Genomic DNA, 5,581 nt, shown 5'->3' with positions numbered 1-5,581 from the left:
TTCCAAGAAGGGGCTAGTGAATTTGAAAGGCCAACCTTGTGGTTCAAACAAACTTGTGGTCCAGTGCTTTATATTAGTTAATAGTGTGCCTCATGAGGTCTCAAGATAGTCTAATCTTTTGTTGAAAAGTTTATAATATAGAAAATTATTACATAGACTGAATCAAATCTGCTAGCCTGGAACTTCAGTCCCATTGAAAAGTTTTAAAAGAAAGAATCTACTTCCTTTTTTACTTAATAGTCATAATTATAATACTGTGTCCCCTAATTGATTGTGTGCATAGCGAGGGAGGATAAATAAACATAGTTTCTTCACATATCATTTGTTTGTACTCTTTACTATTTTTCCTTTCCTCATCTGAGTAATTTCAAGTTAATAACATGATTTTTATCCCTTTCAGGACAAATTTATTTTCTACTTTAATTTTTTTGTTGATACTGCATTGCACTAAGTAATGGAAGACATACTTAAATCAAGGGAAAAACTGAGGTAATACGGAGTTTGATGAAATTATGTAGTTCACATATGTCTCAAGTGGACTCTATGTTAGGATTGGTAGATGAGACTCATTTCTTCAGATTTACTCAGTTATACAGACCTTTGCCAGGTGGCAGGACAAACTATGACTGGGATAGCAGTTTCCCAAAAAAACTTTAAAGGCTGAAAATGTTGGTGAGTGATATATGAAAGTGCTGAAATAACATCTGAGATATAATTTGAAAATCTAGACAGGGACTTACTAATGTTTCATATTAGAAATCCTGTGTCTTTTGATCTAATTTATCTTAAAACTGTATTTATTATTTTAAATTTGAAGCATTATATTTCTGTATTTTCTGCACTCATAAAATCACAAAAAAAATAGAATATTACACTTAGAAAAGACTTAAGAAATCATCTAGTCAATCTCTCATTTTACAGATGAGAAAATAGTAGCTGAAGATTTAGGAAAAGAAACAATTTTTCTGTGTTCCCACAGCTTATTTTCCTGATACTTGAGGCGTCAGGAACAGACCTTAATGTCTAATGTCTGTTGCTCAGTGTTTTCACTACAATTACTAGTTATCTTATTGAGCAGGATCTGAAATTTTATCCTGTCTCCATAGAATAGGATTCTAAGACATTCAAAATGCCTTTTACAGTGGAATGATAAGTGGTGCTACTTCTGCTAAATTTATTATTTTTCATCTAGATTCCTCTTAATCCATATGTTTCCAATACTGACTTTGAACAGTTGATTTTTAGAAATTCAAGTGATGGATTTCACATTTACGGTTTTTTAAATTATGTCTAACGTTAAGCCTTTCATTCTATTTTGTTGACATTTTCCCAGATTTTGATTTTGACCTCAAATATATTTGCTGTTCTTCATATTGATTTTGTTGTCAGTAAGTGCTGTTGAGTTGGTTCCAACTCATAGCGACTCTGTATAGTGTTTCCAAGGAGTAGGTGGTGAGCTTGAACCACAGACCTCACAGTTCAAACTGACTTTGCATTCCTGGGCATTAACTCACAATGTCACACCAAGACTCCACATTTATAAGAAATCCATAAATGTGGTAAGCATGGCTATCTTTTTGTTGTCACATGCCGTCAAGTTGCTTCTGACTCATAACAACCCTACATAGGGTTTTTGTGATTTGAAAGTCTTTGCCAGAGTAGAAAGTCTCATCTTTCTCCTGTGGAGCAGTAGGTGGGCTCAAACTGCTGGCCATGTGTTTAGCAATCCCATGCTTTTCATTCAGAGCCTTAGTACTGCACATAATAACATACATTGATCTATATCACTCTTTACAATATAAAATAAGAACACTTTTAATACTTCAGTAATCTCAAGGTCGTTTGAATCAAAGTCAGTGGTTCAAACTCACCAATTGCTCCTCAGAAATCCTATACAGGGTTGCTATGAGTCGGAACAGACTCAATGGCACTTAACAACAACAACAACAACAATATTTAAAGAAGTGAATTGTGTTTTCCCAAAATACATGCTGTAAATCCTTATATCTATGCCTGTGGTTATAATCCAATTTGGGAATGAGTGGGCTGTTTTTGTTATGTTACTGAGGCAGGATAAGTGTAGGTAGATTAAATTTATCTCTTTTGAGATATAAAAGAGATTAAGAAACCAAGTTAAAAAAAGAAAAACAGACTCTGAAGGGGAGAATGCCAAGTCACATGGGAATCTTCAAGGTACCAGGGAACAAGCTGAAGAGACAAGGGCCTTTTTCTAGAGCTGACAGAGAGGAATCTTTCCTATAGAGCCAGCATTCTCGATTCAGACTTCTAGTTTCCTAAACTGTGAAAAAAGAAATTTATGTTTATTAAAGTCATCCACTTGTGGTAATTCTGTCAAAAAAGCACCAGATATCTAAAAAGAGTCATGGTAATACAGTGGTGAAAGCATTTGGATGTGTGGGGAAAATATATATATATTTATTTATTATAATCCTGTTTATTGTATTTGAGTAACCTTTCTTTTTTTTCTTTATTTCCTGAAGTAAAGACTTTATAATCTCTCTCTTTTTCTTTGACTACTTCCTAAAGTGAGTAACAACTTTACCATCTTTCTTTTTCCTTTCCTTAAATAAGAATGTGCACCTTAGAAATTTGAATTAGCCAACCGGTTAAGAGAAAAGATTGTGCAGTCAAAGCCCTAGCCAATGGGGTGAGACACAGCCTTAAGACTCGCGTCAGAGATTAAAAATCCAAGTGGACTGCCCACTCGATGTGTTCGCTGGCCTGTTCCTGTATGTACAGGCTATGTGCACGCACCCTCCTGCAGGAATAAATTTTACTTTGCCAAGGCAATTAAGTCTCACCGAATATCTTTTGGAATTCATTTTTAACATGTGCTAACTGGAAGGTTGGAGTCTCAAATTCACCATCCCCTTTGTGCTGCTCAGTGAGAGAAATATGCTTCCATAACTATTTGTAATTTTGAAAAACCTATGGGACTATTCTGTTGTCACCTATGGAGTCATTATGAGTCTGAATCAACTCCATGATAATTGTCTTTTATTGTTGTTGTTGTTTTGTTTTTTCCTGCCTCAGATTTATTTGTACAAATAGCACAGGAGGACACCAGTTCCATACAGATGGTAACCCAAAGGGTCATGCCAATCCTTCTGTCCTCACATGGAGAACTCTATTCCATCTTTATGGGGGCCTGGGCACCTTTGGGAGCCTGAGGTGAGGCCTTGGGTGGGTCTGGAGATGAAGCCTTGGCTGGAGCTTTAGTTGAGACCTTGGTTAAAGCTTCAGCCTTAGTTTTAGCACTGGCCTTGGACTTTGGCCAACAGAGCCTCAGACCCTTGGCAATGTGTGCCTGAGCACACTTCCTCTGCTTGGGATGGGCAATGTAGGCCAGTCAACTGAGCTTGCGGTTAACACCCCTTGGGATCTTAGGCTTGACCTCCTTGGGCTTTATGAGAGCCTTGATAACCTTAGCATGTGCATTCATGGCCTAGGCGTTGTTGGCCTGCATCTTCTTCAGGCCCTTCTTATTGTGCTTCTTGGCAAAGCACATGTTCCACAGAAACTTGGGGTCCACCCCCTTGAGAAACTCATATCGCTGTGATCGGGGTTTCTTGATACCATTTCTGTGCCGTTTTTGGGACTGGTTGTGCAAGGTGTGGTTCTTGGACTTGGCCATGTCTACACTTATGCCTACAGCTCCCGGCACACCAGGGACTAGAAGAGAGAGAAAGAGCTGTTGTTGTTTTAAAATAGTTAAGACATCCTCCAACATTATTCATAAAGCAGAAACTAGAAGCAAATATTATGCCTTATACTTACTGTATATCTAAAAGGAAAAAAAAAAATCATGTCTAATAAATAAGTCATATGTTAACCCTCTGCAATATCCTTTTTGATATGAGTGTGAGGAGAATAATGACTTGTATTTTCATGATAAAATACTATTGTTTATTCAATATAAATTGTTAAAAATAATGGGCAAACAATAGATAGGAAGAAGTCATTAAAATTGCTATTAACAGAGGACATTAAGAGGAACATATTGTATTTTAAGCCAGCTGGACTATTTAAGAACTGCGATTAAAGTAAAGTTACTCTTAGTTTATTAAAAATTATGTCAAGAACATCCACTAGACCATAAAAACGAAATTGTAGCCCTAAAAGGGATCTCCCACTTTCCTTTCATGTTAGACAGGACAATACTTAAAACATCCAGGCAGTTTCCTATCTCTGAAGTGGGGCAGGTCACAGCAAGCCTCCAGTGCTTACTGGCCAGTTGAAAACATTTCACTGCTGGGACCAATAAAGAGTAAGTTGTGAACATTGAAGTAATCACATGACACCTGACTGTTCAGGAAACATTTCATCTGGTATACCTAAAAGGCAGCTTACTTACAAGATCTTTAAAAATCTTCAGTGGCTTCTCTCATTTCTATGAAGGGAAAACTGATCAGCAAGCAAAGCTAAATTTAGTTTATTGGTTATTTTTTTGTTTTCCAGTATCTCAGAGTCAGTACCAGATCTTTTTAAACATAGCTCATTTTTAAGCTAGACCGTATCTCTTCACTTTCTGTGCCTTTCCTACAAACAAGCAAAAGCAAAAAAAGTCTAAAAATACTCCTCATACTTTGGAAGGAACTGTTGTTGCAGCAGCCAGTACCTGGGTGTATGTGTACACAAGGGGCCACTGCAGTGTTATGTATTTCTACTGCTCAGTCAAGGCAAACAACAACCAGCTGGCTGTGACTAGCTCAGATTAATAAGCATGAAATCAACATAGACTGATCCAGGCTGAATATCAACATCTGCTCGGCCATTGTGTTGCTGATATGTCTGACTGAGCAGAAGGAAGAACCGAATAGTACATCTGATATGAGACAGTACACAAGAAGAGGAGCCCCTAACCACCTGCCAAGTTTTTGGTGAAAAAGCAATGGTAGGAAGAAGAGTGAGTCAAACATACAGAGAAGGCTCCACATCTGAACCTATAAACACATCTGAACCTTTAAACTGTGCTTCCTTCTTCAGTCAGGTTTTCCCTTATGTATTGTTTTTTAAACATAAAGGCAATGAGTCATTGATGAGTCAGGAATTAGCACTAAAAATCAGGAATCATAAAATAATTTTATGTCCCATTACACTCAACATAAAGAGTCGGATATACAAACATGGAAGATAATGTGCAACAACAGTAAATAATGAGATATCTTCCTGATCCAAAATAATATTAAAACTAAGGCATTTATTTTCACATCAGTCATAAGTAAGGATTTATCTCACTTATAATGCTTTCTCATTCTTATATGGTTTTTGTTCATCAGTTCAATTCTGTCCTGGACATAATCACTTCTTTCTGTTAATTCAGAAGCACTTAGGATTCTAAGATTATGTTGACTCTTCAGTTTTCTACAAAATAAACTATTTTTACTCAGAGTCTCTTGAACCATAATTTAATAGTGAAATAAATGGTTTCCTTCCTAATTGTTGATTTAATATGCTAAATTTGATTTTTGAGCTATTTTTTCCTTTTGTTGTTGTTAAATGCCTTTCAGTTAACTCATACCAATCCCACGTGACAGTGTAGAAATACCCTGTAGTATTT

At 36.5% G+C, this 5,581-nt stretch overlaps 1 pseudogene; it reads right to left on the bottom strand.

Moving 5' to 3' along the window:
- Positions 1-3,148: 3,148 nt before the first annotated feature.
- On the bottom strand, positions 3,149-3,655 carry LOC102835501 (annotated as a pseudogene).
- Positions 3,656-5,581: the final 1,926 nt, after the last annotated feature.

This window comes from Chrysochloris asiatica, unplaced genomic scaffold (assembly GCF_000296735.1).
Source record: "Chrysochloris asiatica unplaced genomic scaffold, ChrAsi1.0 scaffold00191, whole genome shotgun sequence".
In the NCBI taxonomy this organism is placed as follows: Eukaryota; Metazoa; Chordata; class Mammalia; order Afrosoricida; family Chrysochloridae; genus Chrysochloris; species Chrysochloris asiatica.
The sequence above is the reverse complement of the archived record's forward strand: the minus strand, read 5'-3'. Positions and strand labels throughout refer to the sequence as shown.